Consider the following 22,743-nt stretch of genomic DNA (forward strand, 5'->3'; position numbering starts at 1 on the left):
ATTTGGGCCCATAAAAGGCCCAGAATTCAACCCTGTTTAATGACAATGCTTAAACAATATGGGGGGGCGGGTAGCAGTACCAGATATGCAGAAATAATATCAGGCGGCTCATATGGCTCGACTAGTAGACTGTAAAAAAGGGAGTGCATAAGGAATACTGATTTTGAGCTGGCTGCACACCCCGAATAGAATTATACAAAAAATACAATAGGTTCCCCTTGGGGTTTTTAAGCAGCAATGAGAGACAATGTTAGATAAAAAATATTTATTTTATTGACCCAAAAAGCATTGTAATCACAATGATTTTAAAATTCAAGCGCTGGTGTACATGTATTGAAGCAGCTAAGTAAATAGAAATAAATACAACATTGAATACAAAGTTCATATGAAGAGATTATAAAAATCTTCAGAATTTTTTCATAAATTTTAGATCATACAAAATAAGGCACCCTGCTACCCCAATGCATTTCGACCCTCTAAAAATTACGGTCTTCTTCGGGGGGGACAGTATTGTAAAAGGGCGACTTTTATCACATTTCTGCGGGATATCAAAAGAAAAAAATGAATCAAAATATATAAAGAAATTAGTTTGGTTTAATAGTTATTGTTTATATGAATCTCATAGCCCTTGTACACACGGTCGGAGAATCCATCGGAATGTGTCCTATCGGACCGTGTTGTCGGATATTCCGAGTGTGTGGTATGCATCGGACTGATTCCGTCGGACCCAATTTTCCAACTTGTTGGAAATATTTCCCGACCAACTGGGCCGATCGGACATACTCCGATCATGTGTAGAGAATTTTGATCGGACCAAGTGCCACGCATGCTCTGATCAAATTCCTACATCAAAGCTATTGGCTATTAGCCTGAATGTAGTCCCATCATAACGAAATTACATCATCACGTTCTGAAAGATCGGATTTTTCTACAACTTTATCCGACCGTGTGTATGCAACAGTTTCGGACAAGATCCGACTGACAAGATCCGACGGATTTGGTTGTCGAAATCTCCGACCGTGTGTACAGGGGCATACAGTATTTACCGTTTGCACCAATCACCTGCGCCTGAACCAGAGACTTTAATTATGACGAATTAAAAAGACTATATTTTCTCCCTGAGGGTGATCCTTGGTTTGCCACAGTGATATTTCTTCCCGCTCATCCCTCCCACCAAAATGGGGGAAGGGAGAGAGGGGGAAGGAAAAAAGGAAAGGGGGGGCTTTACAGAGGCGTATAAGAAACACAGGCTTACAAAAGATGACAGCGTATTAGATTTCCCCGGGGGAAGCAAAGGGGAGACCAGTATTGCCCACTTTATAGCAATGAAAATAGTAATATGTCAAAATTACCTTTTAAGTCATATATTCAACACTTTCTCTATAGGAAATAGTGAATATAAATGTATTTATCCTAAATATATTACGTAGTCACATTTAATACTGTATATTCTTAGGGTTGTATATATTTGTGATTTTTCCATTAGTCAAAAAAACATTGTTATAAGGAAAGAGAGGTGATGAAGGGACTGAATAGTCCCGTGATGAGAAAAATGTGGTATGCTGTGCATCTGACTGAGTGAGGAAAAGGTGCATATAAAACTAAACAATACTTGTGATAAACTGATGTGCACAATAGAAGTGAGTAATGGTAAATACTAATATTTAAAAGAGTGCCCAGTATTATGAATGTGCCATTAACGGCAATAAAAATATAAGAATACAAGTGTATAATTGCGAGAAAAACAAATTATTATTTTACCTCTTAGCTATTTCTGCTAGGCTTGAGGAATAACCAGTTAAATGTACTTTTACATTTTCTGCTGTGGGTATTATGCAGAAAACCCTGCAGTATTATAGAGGAAACTGCAACTAAATAAAGTGAAAATATTTATATGAAAACCATTATTCAAAGAGAAGTTGTAAATAATGACATTAAGCCTTTAAAGTGTTACTATACCTGTCCGTGCTGCTCTTATCTTGTGGCACACCAGGGTTCAACTGAGGAATCCTGGTGTGTGCACTATATTTATGTTACTTACTTGATTGCTAATTATCTTCATATGTGTTTAATGCCTCCACTCTGTTGCACCTAGTCCGGCCCACACTGATCCTCCCCTCCAAAAAAAAAACCCAGGGGAACACCTGAGCCGGCGCGCCGAATCGTCTGTCGCCCCCCTCCCCCCCCCCCGGCGTTGTGGAAGGCAAACATTGCCCCGTAACTGCCGTCGCCTCTGACGCAATCTGCGTGACATTGCGCCATGCGTGCGCACAAGCGCAACACCGACCGCCCCGTACAACCCGGGCGATCGTCCGCGCATGCTCCCCACGCTCCATACGCAGCCCAGCGGCGATCAAGGGACGCCGCCGACACGGGGCTTATACCCTCACTTTAAAAGATATGACCGAGGGAATGAGGCCAGGAGATAATAATCTCCCACCTCTCCCCGTGGCGGGAAGCTCGTGAAGCCTCCGAGAGCGCCCCCCCCGGTGGATTAATGGCACTGCGCTACCTGTGATACCCTGGAACATAGGAAAAAGAAAAAAGTAATTGTTATTTAATAAATAGAACTACAGTATAGTGTTTACAAAGTGATTATCATAATTTAAACTTTAACAATAATATAATGGCATGAGTATTAATCTCATTATTTTTAAGATAGTCCATAACATTGTTTCTCGTATCATGCCTTGTTTTACTAATTTGTTATTATGTCCCTGGGTGAAAGAGGAAAAAAGGAGAAAAAAAAGAAAGACAAAAAACGAACAACCATTGTGCTCGCATTGTGTCTATTTCTGAGTCTAAATTATTTATGATTATATGGTGTTTTAATTATTGATTATTAATGGGCACCAATGATGGAGAAGAATATATATTGAGGATATATAATTAAAATATACCAAAGTTTACAGTGTTTATTCCAGTCTCCATTGTGTGCCACCTAGTGGCAGACATTGGAAGTTAACTCATTGGAATAATGGAATGTATATTAATCATTACTATGTATTTATCTTAGAGGGTTGCCTCATAAGGGGCTAACATGGGCTACTCTAGAGCCCAATCTCTCAATTTTCAACTTCTCCTTCATTAACTAGTCTTACCCGAGCTATATCCTTTTAAAAAGGGAGCAAAAGAAACTGATTCTTTCAGGCCCGGATATTGTGTGGCCTGGAGTGTATATATCCACTTTTGCTCTATTTGTAATAATGTTTTATTCCAATCGCCGCCTCGACTAGGAATATGTATCCTGTCGAGAGTGGCGAAGGAAATTTTTGGCATACTGTAATTATGTTTTATCACCACGTGCCTCCCAAGGGGAAGATGGACATTCCCTATCTGCATGCTATAGGCGTGTTTGGAAGTTCTACACCAAAATCGTTGTTTAGTTTTCCCTATATAATAGGCCCCACATTCACAAGTCATTAGATATACGACCTCTTGAGTCTGACAGTTCACGAAATGCTTTGGTCGAAAGACCTGCCCATTGGGTAAAGTAAATATTTTATCTTTCCTTATCAAGGGACAATGGGCACAACTCCCACAAGGGAAGGTGCCCAGTGCCGTACAATGCTTCTTGTTGAGTTTGGGGTACTCACTTCTCGACTAGTAGACTGGTGTAGGCATGCAAGCTCTAAAATATGGCCAAGGATCGAGCAATCACAGCGTGAGGTCCCATTGCGTCGCACGGTTTGGTGCTTTTGTCAGAAACCATAAATCAGACTGAGACAGAAGTACAATTAAATCACACTTGTTTATTAATAAAAAATAAAAAGGTAAATAGAAAAAGCGTAGTCAAGCATAGCCAGAGTCCAGTAACCAGATCGGGTAATCAGCCAGGCCTTAAGTCAGGGATCCAAGGAGAGCAACTGCAAGCAGGATACAGAGCCAGGAGGGATGTCAGCAAGCCAGTCTTGAAACAAACAGCAGGCGATGGTTCCTTGTGATGTGACCAACGCGAAGGCAGGGGAGAAGTGAGCTGGAAGGCTTTAAATAGGCAGGTCAGACAAGCATCATTGGGAACAGCTGGTAACTGTGGAGAGAGAAGAGAGCTGGCAATTAGCCAACAGCTGAGCGGCCAGCCCAGAAGAGAAAGGGCTAAGCCAGCTCTGACAGCTTTGGAGACCTGAGTTCAGCTCTCAAAAAGCACCCAACCTTGGGCCCCACTCTGCGTATTTGCTCTCGAATATGTTCCACCACTTCATTATCATCTGTTAACTCCCCCCTATACCCTATTGTAGGGAATCCTCATTTCCCTCCGGGACTACAGGAGGGACCCTTCAGGAAACTTTCAGACTCGCAGTGTTTTGAGGCCTCACATTTTATGCAAATGACGACCAGGACATGAGCCTCATTACCTGAACTAACCTCATCCAACGACCGTTTCTGTCTTGATTTCTGGAGTAGATCTCAGTTGCAACATTTCCTTAACACTCTCCCACCTCCGGACAGATTTCAACAAACATTGACACCCTTAGAACATTTCACTTAATCTCGCAAATGTATGCACTACTGGTTGCTCCCCAAGAGGATTTTGTCCCTCCATATATAAGGAAGTGGGAAATTACATTAGACAGGACGTTCACCCAGGCACAACATAGGCAGATAGTAAATCTTGCGTTGAAATCTTCCATTTCCACAAGAAACGAATTTTAAAATAATGACAAGATGGTACCGTACACCCTCATTACTTAATAAATTCTTTCCAGAGATCCCGGACAAATGTTGGAGGTGTCAGGAGGAAAGAGGGACTCTACTCCACGTTCTTTGGTCTTGCCCAAAACTTCTGGAGGGAGATAAGGTGGATAGCACAGGAATTTACCGAGTATAACCTCCCAGAAGTTCTAGCCCTATTTTTGTTACATGTCTCAAACATACCGGGGAAAACATATAGTAAATTAATTTTGCGCCATCTTATTAACACGGCTAGATCATGTATTGTACGGCAGTGGAGAGATATGAGCTCAATTCTTATATGGGTCACACGAATTGAAGAGGTTAATAGGATGGAGGATTTGTTATTGGCTCAAAATCGAAAGGATTTTTTCTGCGGATTTATTTAAGATAGGAGTAATGCTGTTAATTGGATTTTGAATGGATTTGTTGGAGCTCATATGATTGATGGATTAATGAAATTGTTTATTTCTCTGTATGTATGACAACTAAAATAAAGAAATAAAAAAAATAAAAAGGATAGTATCTGGTCCCAGAAGTTTGAAATGGTTTTACATGACCACAAGCAGTGTGAGAGACGGCCTTGATTGAGAGCAGAGAGGGCATAAAACAGCCTGAGGATTGGCCGCATCTGATATAAATGGAATGTAAGTACAATGTGGAATTTTCATCTGCGTTTCTCTCCACTGCTCGTTGGGGATCAGGCCATATGGTTATAGCCTTGAAGAATTTTATCCAGAATCTCTGGATCTGAGAAGTCTTTGCCCTAATTAGCCGTTGAGGATAATGCAAATGGGGGGGGGGCAATTTGTGAATTAAGGGTTTGTAAATGTCTGAAAATGAGTACGTTCCTATTTTGAGTAAACGTTCTGGAATTGAAGATTGGAATCTCCTGTCACTGTTTCTGCATTGAGAGTGCACAAAACTGATACATTGACTGTAGTAGAGGGCAGGATCCCTTGGGAGGGAGAATTTTTCAGCTATTTCCGAGAAAGTGTATGGTAAGCCAGTGCTCATGTCCTACAGGGAAGAAAATTTAGTGAGGCTTTGTTGATGCCATAGGGTTCCATACCCAGTGGAAATATGGGATTGCCAGGATATGGAAGATGTCTGGAAATGTAGGGAGAAAGATTAACTTTTTTCTGGATTTCACTCCAGGCTATCAGTGTCTGCCGCAGCAGAAGGTTGTGCTGAAGATCTGGTCTGACAGATTTGCACTTTGCATGTAGAAGGGCCTCTAGAGAATAAGGGTGTACCATGTCTGATTCAATGTGGTAAATGGAGTATCGGGATGCATTTAGTAACCAGTCTAAACCTGTACAAAGCAAGCATGCTAAATTGTAGACTCTAATATTAGGGAGGCTTATGACCCCTTTGCTTCCAGGGAGATAGTTTGGAAAGTGCAATACGTGGGCGCTTTTTGCGACAAATAAATTGGGATACCGTGTGGTTCAAATGAGTTATGTGTTTGTTTCAGGAGAATTGGCATGATCTGTAAGGAATATAGCAACCTAGCAAAGCAGAACATTTTAAATAAATGGCATCTCCCCAGAAGCGACAGAAGCAGATCCATCCAATTTTGAAGCTTCTGTACAATTCTCTAATTAAAGGAGGGTAGTTCAAAGTGTAAAGGGAGGATGGAATCTCACCTATTTTTATACCTAGATAAGTTATGTGGGATTAGGCTACTTTAAATAGGGAACAGTATGTCCAGGCAGGATTTCACTCTTCGTATAATTGATGCAGAGGCCTGAACACAGTCTGAATTCGTCAAAGAATCCTTGATGGAGGTCATGTCTGAAAGGGGTCTGCCTTAAAAATCAGAACATCGTTGGCAAAGAGCACTGTGCGTAGTTCCAGGTCTCCTATGTGTATTTCATGTAGGGGAGCCTTATAGTTTAGAAATTTTGGATTGGGGCTCCAAGGCTAGATTGAATAATAATGGCGAGAGAGGGCACCCCTGCTTGGTGCCTTTTGTAGAGTCTAAATTCCTCACCGAGGATACCCGCCACCGTCTGGCCGTTGGAGAAGTATACAGGCATACCCCACTTTTAAGTGCACAATGGGGTTTATTTACTAAAGCTAGAAAGTGAAAAATCAGGCTCACGTCTGCATAGAAACCAATAAGCTTCCAGGTTTTATTGCAAAAGCTTAATTGAACATGCTGGGGTTAGAAGCTCATTGGGTGTACATTGATTCTATTAAGTGACTAAAGGGACTGGAGAAGCCCATTTTAGCCAGGACAAGAGATAGCCAATCGATACTGACATTATCGAAGGCTTTTTGCGTGTCCAGGGTGATGATGGCAAAGTCCCCTCCTGGGTTTGTTTTAGCATGTTCCAAAACCGTTGTTCCTTTGGGAATGTTTAGGGTGGCGGTTCTTCCCTTGACAAAACCAGATTGGGCAGGGTGGATTAAAGAGGGGGATTATGCTGGCTAGCCTGGTCACAACTATTTTAGAGAGGATCTTGACATCTAGGTTAAGAAGGGAAATAGTATTATAGGAACCAGGTTCTAGGGGGTCTTTCCCTTTTTTGGAGAGAAGTTTGATAGTGGCTTGGTTTCCTGTAGATAAATAGGGGCCCCCGTCCCAGATTCCACTTTAAGAAGGCGAGTGTAACTATGTCCTGGAGTGTCTTGAAAAATTCACCTGTGAACCCATCTGGGCCTAGGTCTTTGTTTGGTGCTAGATGCCGTATTGTTATATTGAGTTCCAGTAGTGAGATGGGCACATTTAGAGTCTCAAAGTGGGGAGGGGAGATGGTTGGAAGAAACCTTGAGACCAATCTTTATAGGTTCAGATGCGTATAGAGAGGAATAGTACTGGAGCATTACCATGTTTACTTCCTGAGGAAGGGATTTGATGGAGCCTGTAGAGTCCCGAAGGGAGGCAATATGGGCCTTTACATAGTCTTGCTAGGAGTTTACCTGATTTGTTACCAAATCTGTGAAATGCTGCATTGTTGAATGCGCGTTTGGTTAGTTCTAGCTTATCTGCCCTGGAGTCGAATGTTTGGCTGTGTGCCATTCTGTCTTGTGTTCTGGGGTAGATAGGGAACGCTGGGCCGATTTGAGTCGGAAGCTTGCCTCCTGATATTTGGATAAAGCAGCATATGAAATGATCCGACCCGTAACGAAAGCCTTGTCGGCTTTCCAAAATAGATTTGGATTGACTATGTGTGGGGAATTTACGGGGAAGAATTTTTTCCCAGGCAGCTCCCATGGACACCTGGAAATCGGCGTTTTTATGTAGGCAGGATGGGAAGCGCCAGAGGCTAAGATTGTGTTCGAGACTGGGGTCTAGAAGTAACACTGTAATTGGTGCATGGTCGTTAATAGCTATGTCCTGGATTTCTGCTTTAGAGATTGTTGGGATGGGGTTACCTGTGCCAAAGCTATAGTCAATCCTAGTAAATATGTTGTGGGGGGGCAGTGAAATGTGAACTACAGGGTGGAAAAGCATTCAAATGTCATTGAAGTGAAGAGATTACATGGTTGTTGCGAGATAGATCGGGTTAAAATCTTCTGATGGTCTTTGGGAAGTTTTTTGAGTAGATCTGTCATCAGTTGAGTGCATTACTGTATTAAAGTCACCTCCTATTATGTGGGGGGTGTATGGAAGTTTCTAGTCTAGTGGTCAATTCCCCATAAAAGGGTTTCCCTGGGTTGTTGGGTGCGTAAGTTCTTTTGAATGAGTACTCCAGCCTTGCGTCCGATTTGCATCGGATCCCAAGATGGTGCCCATCCATAGCTTTTTCATGCGATGGAAGTCGGGGGACGTGAGATATGTTTCCTGAAAAAGGGCAATGTCCATTTTCCATCTTTTGAAATGGTGGAGGATCTTGAGTCTTTTGATGGGGGACCTAAGGCCTTTCACATTCCATGAGCTTAGTTTTATGAACGTGCTTTCGGGAAGTGGATTAGTGCAAGAGGCATGCAAGTTAAAGTGGTCTCCAAGTTACGGTCAATTAAGGAGCGAGACCTATATCACGTGAGTGTCGTAGAGAGGATGGTAGTTAGGAAAGTGTGAAAGAATAAATGGTCCAGCAAGAGTGCAACACCACTCAGACTGTGAATAAAGATTTCCTTGTGGGTGCTAGCCCCGGCTCACTACCGTCAATAGTAATTGAAGAAAAAGAAGATTGGTCGCACACCACGGAAGGAAGAACTTCTGTGGAATAGTTACTTTATTGTCAAAGTGCCAAAGGACGTAGACAAGACATCATAGGATCATGGTAGACCGGTTTCACTCGTGCTTGTTTACAACAAAAATGTAGCCTCAAACTTGAGCTATTTAAATGTTCCACCCAAAAGTGATGCAACAAAAAGAGCCAACATGTATAGCAATTAAACACACAAGATTAAATCACAAAGTGTGTAAAAACTAGACTTTAAAAAACTGGCATGGTGAAGATAGAACGAAGAGTGCAACATGAGGAGAAAGATAGAGATTATATATATATATATATATATATATATATATATATGTGTGTGTGTATATGTATATATGTGTGTGTGTGTATATGTATGTGTGTGTGTGTGTGTGTGTGTGTGTGTGTGTGTGATATATATATATATTTTTTCTTTCTAGGCTTTTTTGGGGTCTTTAACCACTTCCCACCCGGCCAATGCATATATACGGCCGGGTGGGAGCCGTCTACTCCTGATAGGACGTTCAGGAACGTCCTTCAAAAGTAGCGGGATCGCGCGCGCGTGCCCGCGCAGCGGCGCGATCCCGATGTGCTCGTGTCACCCGGACACGGCACATCCCAGATCGGCAGGAGGGCTCTGTGATTGGCCCTCCTGATCACATGACGGCCGTGTCCAATCACGGCCGTCATGTGATGTAAACAAACATCCGGTTGCTAGGCAATCGGCTCTCCTCTCCTCACACGGAAGTCATCGCTGAGGAGAGCAGAACGCTGCAGCCGGCTGATGATCAGTGAGTATGAGCTGTTTTTTACAGCTTTTTACTCACTGATCATCAGTCTAGTGTCAACACACCACACAGTACAAACACAGTCCCCACATATGTCCCCAAAACACACATGTCCCCAAAACATACATGTCCCCAAATAATAAAAACACATGTCCCCAATAATAAAAACATGTCCCCCACATATGTCCCACTAAAATCACATGTCCCAATGATTATCTGCACACATATGTACGTGATCACCTGCACACATATGTACATGATCATTTGCGTACATATGTCCCTGATCACACAAACCAATTATTATACACTTAACAGAATTTTTTTTACCAAAAACATGTAGCAGAATACATTTTGGCTTAAATTTATGACAAAATTTGATTTTATTGGATTTCTTTTCAAATAGAAAAAAGAAAATATTGTTTTTTTTTCCAAATTTCCGCTTTTTTTGCGCTTATATCGCAAAAAATAAAAAACGGAGTCGTGAATAAATACCACCAAAATAAAGCTCTATTTGTGCGAACAAAATGATAAAAATTTCATTTGGGTACAGTGTAGCATGACCGCGCAATTGTCATTGAAAGCGCTAGAGCGATGAAAGCTGAAAATTGGGCTGGGAAGGAAGGGGGTGAAAGTGCCCTGTATTGTAGTGGTTAACGTATATGTACATTGGCCGAGTGGGAGCTCTCTACTTCTGAGTGGACGTTTCTGAACGTCCATCAGAATTAGGGGGATCACGCGCGTGCCTGTGTCACCCGGACACGGCGCATCTCGGATCAGCAGCAGGGGTCTGCGATTGGCCCTCCTGATCACATGACGGCCGTGTCCAATCACGGCCATCATGTGATGTAAACAAACAGCCGATTGCTAGGCAATCAGCTCCTCCTCCTCTTCACACGGAAGTTCTCGATGAGGAGAGGAGAGCAGATCGCTGCAGCCGGCTGGTGATCAGTGAGTATGAGCTGTTTTTTTTACAGCTTTTTACTCACTGATCACCAGTCTAGTGAAAACACACATCACCGCACAGTATAAACACAATGTCCCCACACATGTCCCCAATAATAAAAACACATGTCCCAATGATTATCTGTACACATATGTCCGTGATCACCTGCACACATATGTACATGATCATTTGCATACATATGTCCGTGATCACACAAACCAATTATTATACATTTAACCAAATTTTTTTTACCAAAGACATTTAGCAGAATACATTTTGGCTTAAATTTATGACAAAATTCAATTTTATTGGATTTCTTTTAAAATAGAAAGAAGAAAATATTGTTTTTTTTCCAAATTTACGCTCTTTTTTTTTTTTTTTTTTTTTTCTCTTATAGCGCAAAAAATTAAAAACGGAGTAGTTAATAAATAACACCAAAATAAAGCTATATTTGTGCAAACAAAATGATAACAATTTAATTTGGGTACAGCGTAGCATGACCGTGCAATTGTCATTGAAATTGCGAGAACGCTGAAATCTGAAAATTGGGCTAGGAAGGAAGGGGACGAAAGTGCCCTGTATCGTAGTGGTTAAAAGAAGCAACCACTGAATTTAAAAGGGAGAACATGTATATCAATTGTAGGAGAGCAATCAAAAAAATTACATGTAGAAAAATTATTATTGCATAACAAAATAAAAAACATATATAAATATATATACATGTATACAATCAGATTGCAAATCCAACAATAGAAAAAGTCCTCTTTTTCGTACATCACAGGACATAGAGCCACAGTATTTACTGATGGGTTAAATATCACATTAGGTGATGGACACTAGCATACCCTAGACAGGAAGTTTAGCCCCCTGTATAACCCCTCTCCTTACTGGGAGTACCTCAGTTTTTTTCAACAGTGTCTTTAGAGAACTGGACCCTGGGATCCAGTATTTGTTTTTTTTCAGCCATATTCCTGGCGGAGTACTTTACAGGCCCAGGGCTGTGGATCCCCCCCCCCCCCTTTTTTTTTTTTTTTTTTTTTAAAAGGGGGCCCCAGTCCCTGAAGCTTTTCTAAATGGAGCCCACCATGAGAGGTGAAGATTGGGTCTGTTGCCACAAAACCCTGCAGCTGGATAAGGTAAGGGAGATTCCTAAGGAATTTTTCTAGTTCTTGTGGGTTTTCTCCTTTAAGAAAATGTTTGCTATGCATAAAGTTGCCACCAGGGGCTGTCAAGAGCACGTACCTTTCCATGCTTGTCAGTCTATAGCCTCTGTGTACAAGCTGCATGCTCCTCCAAGCCCATGCTCCAGGCAGGATGTGGGAAGGCGGGTTTTTTTATTTTCAGGAATGTCCCTTCACAGCTTTGTTCAGGCTAGAGGCCATAGGGCAATCAGTGGTATGCCACACCGCCACCATTACGCGGCTCTTCATCCACCAGCCCTCCTCTCTCCTCCACCCCAGTCTTCCCTCCATGTGCGATACGATCAGGATCTGAGCCCTCGGCTTGCATGGGAAAATAGCAGTCTTTTTTTGAAAAAGATGGGGTGGGCAGAAGGGGTGGTCAGAGGAGGGGGCGGAGCATTAGTGCGACTTCAGCGTGGTTTAACTCCCACAACGTGGGCTATACAAGGCTATAAAGTGCACTCTTTTTCTGGTGCACACAGCTCAAGGAGGGACACGGAGCAGATGGATGGCATGTTTGTGTGGGTGACCCAGGCATTCCCAGGCAACATTTACTTAGCATCAGACTGAGCCTTGATAGCAGCAACAGTTGCAGGACTATTTTGCTCAGCAGTGGGTGCATTTCTGGTAGTACCTCTGCATTTGTGCGTGGCACTATCAGCAGGAGGGGAGGTACAAACACCCAGAGAAATAGGGGCTCAAAGGGATCTCTCTCAGGTTCTGAAGACCCCCCCCCCCTCTCTGCCGCACCATCTCCCCCTGAAAGACTTAGGCTGGTCAGAGTGAGCCATTGGGGTCAGGGGCTGCAACTGCTTCTGGCATTTCAGCCCCTGTATATATTACTCAGGAGGGTTTTTTCCTCAACCATAAGTGCATTAGAGGAAAGATTAATGGCCTTAATTGCATCTTCACAAAGTGAAAGAAAACGCATTAGGTACCCTTCTACCACCCAGGACCCTCAAACAGAGGAACTCTGGGAAAGGGGAGACGAATCCCCCTCAGAGCACGAGGATGGAACTGATGACTCCTCATCTGAGGAATCGCGTGGGGAAGGACCCTCTTCAGCTTCACAGGCTGAGAAATTACTGGTGCAATCTCTTACTGAAATGGTCCGCTCCACATTTAAGACCCGTAACTGAGTTGGTTGAAAAGCCCATGTCTTCTTTGGGTTCACTGAAGCCTCCTCAAGCTGCGCATGCTTTTTCTGTATATTTCTTGCTGGAAAAGCTTATTTATTCTGAGTGAGACCACCCAGATAAACATTTTATCCCTCCTAAAGTTTTTAACACTTTATCCTAGAGGACAAATTCACAAAGATGTGGGGTATACCGGCAATTGATGCTGCTATATTCTCTGTGAATAAAAGTCTGACTTGTCCTGTTGACAACTCTCAAATGCTCATGCCCTGTTCATACAGTCGGACTTTCTGACAGAAAATGTGCGACCGGATCTTGTTGCAAAATCCAACCGTGTGTGGGCTCCGTCAGACTTTTTCCATCGAAATTTCCGACACACAAAATTTGAGAGCAGGATCTAAAATTTTCCGACAACAAAATCCGATCGTTTAAATTCCGATCGTGTGTAGACAATTCCAATGGACAAAGTGCCACGCATGCTCATCATGAGACGAAAGCTATTGGCTACTGCCCTCTTTATAGTCCCGTCGTACGCGTTGTATGACACCGCGCTCTGAACGATCGGATTTTCCGACAATTCTGTGCGACTGTGTGTATGTAAGACAAGTTTGGACCAAAATCTGTCTGAAAAAATCTGACGTATTTTGTAGTCAGAATGTCCGACCTTGTGTCCAACCAATAAAAAATTGGAATTCCTGTTAAAAAAAAAAAAATAATTTTTTACCTTACCTTGGTTCAGTAGCTCAACCTGCAGTGGCGGCAATTTGGGTATGTCAAGCCTTGAAAGACCATTTGAAGCAGGTGCTCAAGGTTTTCCCTGAACAGCAGGCCTGGGAGTTAGCCAACTTGCCAGTGGCTTTGTGTTTTGCAGTTGACGCAATCAGAGATTATATCCTTCAGACCTCTCGCCTTATGCTTGGTATGTGCATATGCATAGAATCTTATGGTTGAAAATTAGTCAGCCGAAACGCCACGCAAAAAGCTCCTGGCTGGTTTTCCCTTCCGTGGTGTAAGGCTGTTTGGGGATGATTTGGACAATTATATCCAAAGAAATCTCAAGTGGGAAAAGTACCCCTTTGCCAGCTAAAAAAAGGAGTAAACGTCCCTCATTTAACCACTTAAGGACCGCCGCATGCCAATGTACGTCATCACAATGGCATGTACAGGCACAAGCATGTACATGTACGTGCTTGCCTTCCAGCTGGTGGGGGGTCCTATCGGACCACCTCCCGCTGGATGCGGCGGTCCGTTTCGCTTCAGGAGCCATCCGGGATGAGGGGATGGCCGTTGGCTCCTGGTGAATGAGAAGCTTCCTCCCACTGTGTATAGTAAACACAGGCAGGGAGGAAGTGATGTCATTCTCCTCGGGGCGGTCTTATTGACCAGACTACGAGGAGAAGACAGAAAGTAAGTGTGCACCAACACTACACTGACATGTAGGCACACACAGGCACACAAACCCCCCCCCCCCCGATCCCCCTCCCGATCGCCCCCCCTCCCCCCCCCCATTCACAGTGTCACTGATTGCAGTGATCATTTATTTACTGATCACTGCATTCAGTGTCAGTTGTAAAAGTAAAAAGTGTCAGGGCAGTTAGTGTTGGGTCCAGGGTAGCCCCCTACCACCCCCCAATAAAGGTTTAACCCCCCTGATTGCCCCTATAGTTAACCCTTTCACCCCCTTTTGCCAGTGTCACTAAGCGATCATTTTTCTGATCGCTTCATTAGTGTCACTAGTGTCGCTAGGTAGCTAGTTATTTTTTTAGGTTCACTGCCAGGTTTTTATAGCGCTAGGTACCCCCATATACTACCCAATAATGGTTTTAACCCCCTGATTGCCCCTAGTTAACCCTTTCACCCCCTTTTGCCAGTGTCACTAAGCGATCATTTTTCTGATCGCTGCATTAGTGTCGCTAGGTAGCTAGTTATTTTTTAGGTTCACTGCCAGGTTTTTATAGCGCTAGGTACCCCCATATACTACCCAATAATGGTTTTAACCCCCTGATTGCCCCTAGTTAACCCTTTCACCCCCTTTTGCCAGTGTCACTAAGCAATCATTTTTCTGATCGCTGCATTAATGTCACTAGTGTCGCTAGGTAGCTAGTTATTTTTTTAGGTTCACTGCCAGGTTTTTATAGCGCTAGGTACCCCCATATACTACCCAATAATGGTTTTAACCCCCTGATTGCCCCTAGTTAACCTTTTCACCAGCGATCACAGTATAAGTGTCACTGGTGACGCTGATTAGCCAGTTAGTTATTTAGGTTCCCCGTCAGGTTTTTATATAGCGCCAGGGACCCTCATATACTACCTAATAAAAAATTTGAACCCCCTGATTGCCCCTAGTTAACCCTTTCACCAGTGATCACCGTATAAGTGTTACGGGTGACTCTGGTTAGTTAGTTTGCTTTTTATAGCATCAGGGCACCCACCATTTATTACCCAATAAAGGTTTAACCCCCTGATCACCCGGCGGGTGATATCAATTAGGTTTCAGGGTCAGGGTCTGCGTCGCCCCAGGCAGCGCTAGGTTAGTGCCAGTACCGCTAACACCCACGCGCAAAGCATAAACCTCCCGTAGTGGTATAGAATCTGAACAGATCAATATCTGATCTGATCAGATCTATACTAGTGTCCCCAGCAGTTTAGGGTTTCCCAAAAAACGCATTGTTAGCAGGATCAGCACAGATACCTGCTAGCACCTGCGTTTTTGCCCCTCCGCCCAGCCCACCCAAGTGCAGTATCGATCGATCACTGTCACTTACAAAACACCAAACACATAACTGCAGCGATTGCAGAGTCAGGCCTGATCCGTGTGATCGCTAACAGTTTTTTTTGGTAGCGTTTTTGGTAGCGTTTTATATTTAAATCCGGAAGGCAGTGCTTGGTTTTTGGGTCCCGTACGTGGTTAGGCTCCCAAAAAGTCCCCCACATGTGGTATCCCCATACTCGGGAGAAGCAGCCGAATTTATTTTGGGGTGTAATTTGACTTATGCCCATAGCATGTGTGAGCAATATATCATTTAGTGACAACTTTGTGCAAAAAAAAAAAAAAAAATTGTAATATTCCTGCAACTTGTGGCAAAATCTAAAATATTTCATGGACTCAACATGCCTCTCAGTAAATAGCTTGGGGTGTCTACTTTCCAAAATGGGGTCATTTGGGGGGGTTTTGTGCTATTTTGGCATTTTATGGCCTTCGAAACTGTAATAGGTAGTGAGGAGTGAAATCAAAATTTGCACCCTTAGAAACCCTGAAGGCAGTGATTGGTTTTCGGGGTGCCGTACGCGGCTAGACTCCCAAAAAGTCCCACATATGTGGTATCCCCGTACTCAGGAGAAGCAGCAGAATATATTTTGGGGTGCAATTCCACATATAACTATGGCATGTGTGAGCAATATATCATTTAGTGACAACTTTTTGTAAACTTTTTTTTTTTTTGTCATTATTCAATCACTTGGGACAAAAAAAAAAAATATTCAATGGGCTCAACATGCCCCTCAGCAATTTCCTTGGGGTGTCTACTTTCCAAAATGGGGTCATTTGGGGGGGGGGGGGGTTGTACTGCCCTGCCATTTTAGCACCTCAAGAAATTAGATAGGCAGTCGTAAATTAAAAGCTGTGTAAATTCCAGAAAATGTACTCTAGTTACGCTATAACTTTTGCGCAAACCAATAAATATACGCTTATTGACATTTTTTTTACTAAAGACATGTGGCTGAATAAATTTTGCCCTAAATGTATGACTAAAATTGAGTTTATTCGATTTTTCTTATAACAAAAAGTAGAAAATATCTTTTTTTTTCTCAAAATTTTCCGTCTTTTTCCGTTTATATCGCAAAAAATAAAAATCGCAGAGGCAATCAAATACCATCAAAAGAAAGCTCTATTTGTGGGAAGAAAAGGATGCAAATTTCGTTTGGGTACAACATTGCATGACCGCACAATTACCAGTTAAAGCAGTGCAGTGCGAAATTGTAAAAAGACCTCTGGTCCTTAGGCTGAAAATTGGTCCAGGGCTAAAGTGGTTAAACAGATTCTTTCTCTAGTGCCAGGGGCATCAGCCTCCAGGCAGTCGTGACGGCCTCCACCGTCAGGTTCAAGAGGTAAAACTCAGAGTCAACACCAGGGACAAAAGAGAAGTCCTGGGGGAGGAAATCTACAAGACAGAACGCTAAAGCCTCTTTATGAAGGGGCGCCCCCTGCTCGTTTGAGTGGGGGGGGAAGACTGCTACAGTTCTCAAGGGTCTGGCAGGAGGATTTTCAGGACAGATGGGGGGGTCTCCAATAACTCTAGGTTACAAACTAGAATTCCGAGAATTCCCGTCTGCTCGTTTCCTCAGATCAAATGTTCCCAAAGAACCAGAGAAAAATAAGTCTCTTTCAAGCTTTGGAGCGACTTTATTTGCAAAAAGTAATTGTGGTAGTTCAAATGCAAGAACACGGAATCGGGGTTTTATTCAAACCTTTTCTCGGTGACAAAGCCAAATGGAGATGTCAGACCCATCCTAGATCTCAAGGATCTGAACTGGTTCCTAAAAATTTGGTCTTTTCGCATGGAATCAATCCGATCAGTAGTCTCTATTCTTCTGGCATCAATAGACATCAAGGATGCATACCTGCATGTACCCATTTTTCCCGCTCATCAGAAATATCTGTGTTTCGAAGTGGAAAAATTTCATTTTCGGTTTGTAACTCTGCCTTTCAGTCTAGCTACTGCACCTTGGGTGTGCACAAAGTTCCTGGCTCCTCCTCTGGCCAGATTAAGGGCCCAGGGTATAACGGTTATAGTGTACCTAGACAACCTGCTCTTAATAGACTGGTTGGTAGCCCTCTTAGACCAAAGCTTGGTGACCACACTCAGCTACCTGGAATACCTAGGCTGGGTCCCCAACCTAGAGAAGTCTTCTTTAAAACCAGTAAGAAGACTAGCATACCTGGGTCCCGCCATAGATACAACTTATAAGAGGGTGTTTTGCCTAGGAGCAGTCCTGGAAGACCACTGTCCAAGGGAAATGGTCCAAAACCGAGAAGACCTAGGCAATTAACTTTCTAGAGATTTGTGCCTAAAGGCCTGGACATTGAGGTTGCAGGATTGTCCTTTCAGGATCCAATCCGACAATGCCACAGCAGTGGCTTATATCAATCTCCAAGGGGGCACCAGGAGATTTGCTGCACAGGGAGAGGTAAAACAGATCCTAATCTGGGCAGAAAAGCATGTGTCGTGCATATCGGCAATCTTCATTCCAGGGTTAGAGAACTGGCAGGCTGACTACCTAATTCTCCAGCAGTTGTTCCTAGGGGAATGGTCTCTTCACCCAGACATCTTCCTGGCTATATGCCAAAGATGGGGGATCCCAGATGTAGATCTGTTTACGTCCATGTGAAACAACAAAATCGACAACTTTGTGTCAAGAACAAGGGATCCACTTGCATGCGGGACAGATGCATTGGCGACTCTGTGGGATTGGTTCTCGCTGATTTATGCATTCCCTCCTATTCTACTGCTACCATGACTTTGCAGGATCAAGCAGGAAAAGAAGTCGGTGCTTCTAGTGACCCAGAAGATCTTGGTATGCAGAAATAGTGAAGATGGCGGTAGGATCCCCATGGACCCTACCACCACATCCAGACCTGCTATCGCTAGGACCAGTATTATATCCTACCTTACAAACGCTAAATTTAATCGTTTGGCTATTGGAACCCACATTCTGAAGAGTCGTGGGCTTTCAGGCTCTCAGTAATTTCTACCTTAACTAATGCAAGGAAGTCGGCTTCCAGAGTAATTTATTATAGAGTCTGATGTCCTGGTGTGAATCCAGGGGTTGGCATCTCAGAAAGTATGTCATAGGGAGAATCCTTGCTTTTCTGCAAATGGGGTTAGAGGTGAAGCTGGCCTTGAGTACTATAAAGGGCCAGGTCTTGGCCTTATCAATATTGTTTCAACATCCGCTTGCTTCACATTCTTTGGTCCAAAGCTTTATACAAGGGATGTAACCCAAAAAATACAGCGCTATTCTTCAATAAAATATTGATAAATAAAATTATGTGAAAAAGAAATTTTATACCGTGAGTGCAGCAGCAACTTATTAAGTGAGATACCCACAAACCAAATCCTAGTTAATTTTCAAAAAGCTGCGCTAAAAATGATCCAAAAATTATTTGTGAAAAATAAAGTACTAAAAAACAATATCAAACAATATTATACCAAACTCTAATTAAAAGCATGTGTATATTCAAAAAATAATATTAAAAAAAAATAATCCATATCACCATCTACACACAAAAAAGTTCATTTCATATAGAAAAATAGATTCTTTTTGATTGTAGTTTCCACCGTGAAACACACCACACCGGTAAAGGAAAAAGGTGTCCTCAAAGATGCAGAAAACAGAACTCCACCACCAATATTACTGCCGCTTACCAGCTAGACTGGTCCCATCACAGAGACCAGATATGGCCACAATAAGAAAGCAGCTTAATCTACCAGTTAGAGCTCCTCTGAACCCCTGGGACTTGAATTTTAGTTCTGTCGGCATTACAGAAACAGCCTTTTGAGCCGATACAACTTATTCCCTTGGTCCTTCTGATAAGAGAGCAAATTTTTTCTGATACCCTTCTTGCAGAAGAAATGGCTATCAGAATTGGTGGCTCTTTTCTTGTAAAGAGCTATATTTAATTATTCATAAGTATAGAGTAGTATTGGGTCATTTTCGCCTAAACCAGGATATTGTTCTGCCTTAATTTTTTCCAGATCCCTGTTCTACGGAAGAAAAGTCACTACATTCTCTGGATGTAGTGAGAGCGGTCAAAACCTATTTGGAAGCAACTGGTCAGATTCGCAAAACTGATTTTTTGTTTGTGTTGCCTGAAGATCCTAAAAAGGACATGCAGCATTGAAATCTACCATTGCTAGGTGGATTTGACAGGCAATTGTTCAAGCTTATGGTTTGAAGAGGAAAGTTCCACCTTTTCAAATCAAAGCGCACTCCACCAGGGCTGTTAATGCTTCATGGGCAGTACATCACCAGGCTTCCATGGCTCAAATCTGCAAGGCCGCAACTTTGGTCTTCAGTCCATACATTCACCAGATTCTATCAGGTGGATGTAAGTAGACATGAGGATATTGCCTTTGGGCGCAGTGTGCTGCGGGCAGCGGTACAAGGTCTTCAGGTCTGATTGCACTCTACTTTTGTTGTGTCTCCCTCCCCTCAGATAGCATTGCTCTGGGACATCCCATCAGTAAATACTTTTTCCTGTGATACAGGTCCTTCTCAAAAAATTAGCATATTGTGATAAAGTTCATTATTTTCTGTAATGTACTGATAAACATTAGACTTTCATATATTTTAAATTCATTACACACAACTGAAGTAGTTCAAGCCTTTTCTTGTTTTAATATTGATGATTTTGGCATACAGCTCCTGAAAACCCCAAAATCCTATCTCAAAAAATTAGCATATTTCATCCGACCAATAAAAGAAAAGTGTTTTTAATACAAAAAAAAGTCAACCTTCAAATAATTATGTTCAGTTATGCACTCAATACTTGGTCGGGAATCCTTTTGCAGAAATGACTGCTTCAATGCGGCGTGGCATTTAGGCAACCAGCCTGTGGCACTGCTGAGGTGTTATGGAGGCCCAGGATGCTTCGATAGCGGCCTTAAGCTCATCCAGAGTGTTGGGTCTTGCATCTCTCAACTTTCTCTTCCCAATATCCCACAGATTCTCTATGGGGTTCAGGTCAGGAGAGTTGGCAGGCCAATTGAGCACAGTAATACCATGGTCAGTAAACCATTTACCAGTGGTTTTGGCACTGTGAGCAAGTGCCAGGTTGTGCTGAAAAATGAAATCTTCATCTCCATAAAGCTTTTCAGCAGATGGAAGCATGAAGTGCTCCAAAATCTCCTGATGGCTAGCTGCATTGACCCTGCCCTTGATAAAACACAGAGGACCAACACCAGCAGCTGACATGGCACCCCAGACCATCACTGACTGTGGGTACTTGACACTGGACCTCAGGCATTTTGGCATTTCCCTCTCCCCAGTCTTCCTCCAGACTCTGGCACCTTGATTTCCGAATGACATGCAAAATTTGCTTTCATCCGAAAAAAGTACTTTGGACCACTGAGCAACAGTCCAGTGCTGCTTCTCTGTAGCCCAGGTCAGGCGCTTCTGCCGCTGTTTCTGGTTCAAAAGTGGCTTGACCTGGGGAATGCGGCACCTGTAACTCATTTCCTGCACACGCCTGTTCACGGTGGCTCTGGATGTTTCTACTCCAGACTCAGTCCACTGCTTCCGCAGGTCCTCCAAGGTCTGGAATCGGTCCTTCTCCACAATCTTCTTCAGGGTCCGGTCACCTCTTCTCGTTGTGCAGCGTTTTCTGCCACACTTTTTCCTTCCCAAAGACTTCCCACTGAGGTGCCTTGATACAGCACTCTGGGAACAGCCTATTCGTTCAGAAATTTCTTTCTGTGTCTTACCCTCTTGCTTGAGGGTGTCAATGATGGCCTTCTGGACAGCAGTCAGGTCGGCAGTCTTACCCATGATTGCGGTTTTCAGTAATGAACCAGGCTGGGAGTTTTTAAAAGCCTCAGGAATCTTTTGCAGGTGTTTAGAGTTAATTAGTTGATTCAGATGATTAGGTTAATAGCTTGTTTAGAGAACCTTTTCATGATATGCTAATTTTTTGAGATAGGAATTTTGGGTTTTCATGAGCTGTATGCCAAAATCATCAATATTAAAACAAGAAAAGGCTTGAACTACTTCAGTTGTGTGTAATGAATCTAAAATATATGAAAGTCTAATGTTTATCAGTACATTACAGAAAATAATGAACTTTATCACAATATGCAAATTTTTGGAGAAGGACCTGTATACGAAAAAGAAAATAGGATTTTTTTAACCGCTTACCTGTAAAATCCTTTTCTTCGAGTACATCACGGGACACAGAGGTCCCTCCCCTCTTCTAATACACATATATTGCTTTGCTACAAAACTGAGGTACTCCCAGTAAGGGGAAGGGGTTATATAAGGGGCTAAACTTCCTATCCAGGGTGTGCCAGTGTCCCTCGCCTAGTGGTGACTATATAACCCATCAGTAAATACTGTGGCTCTGTGACCCGTTATCCACTCGAAGAAAAGGATTTTACAGGTAAGCTGTTATAAAAAATCCTATTTTTTGAACTCCTATAAACATTTATCTGAATATATGTAAAAACGGAAATATAAAAGGGTTTGAAAAACATTCAAAAACAATTGCAAGAAGCAGAGATGTAACAAATGGCGTGCTAAATAAAAAATGCAGCAATGGCTTTCAAATGGTCACAAATGCTTCATTAAAGCAATAAACATCCTAAGAAAAACAAGGGCAATCTAAAACCATCCAAGTATTGAGATTGATAAAATATTAAGACAACCTTGTGGAATCCAATAATGTATGAATACTTAAAAGATAGCAAAGAATGACATGACAGTAAATTCTGGAAAAAACGATCAAAAACAGCGCATCAAAGGGACTAGTAGATTGATGTGAAAAAGACTTTAAAATGTCATTTATTAAATGTAAAAAATGAACACAGACATCTGATCCCTGCAGGATCTCAAACACATAAAAAACACCAATCATAAAACGGACAGATGTTTGATAATGAAAAGCTCCTCAGATCTCTCAATTATAACTTTGGAAAGGTCAAAACCAAAGACCAATGTGCACAGCTTTCGAATGCCTAATGAGTGCAATCAATCATCTGAAAGAACCCAAAAAGTCAGTGTAAACGAATGGAACAACGTTCCTAGGGACACTCACTTCATAGGTGTTCAATGGGCTGCAGAGCTGATGAGTCCAGTCTGATGACCGAGGGGGAGGTGTTT

At 42.6% G+C, this 22,743-nt stretch overlaps 1 protein-coding gene across 1 annotated transcript in view; it reads left to right on the forward strand.

Moving 5' to 3' along the window:
- The window catches only part of ICE2 (interactor of little elongation complex ELL subunit 2), a 266,066-nt gene that overhangs the window by 124,890 nt on the left and 118,433 nt on the right, over window positions 1-22,743 (forward strand). The gene's annotated exons all lie outside the window — the stretch shown is intronic.

Source organism: Lithobates pipiens, unplaced genomic scaffold, assembly GCF_037356315.1.
Source record: "Lithobates pipiens isolate NorthernLeopardFrog02 unplaced genomic scaffold, aLitPip1_a1.2 Scaffold_8, whole genome shotgun sequence".
Taxonomy (NCBI): domain Eukaryota; kingdom Metazoa; phylum Chordata; class Amphibia; order Anura; family Ranidae; genus Lithobates; species Lithobates pipiens.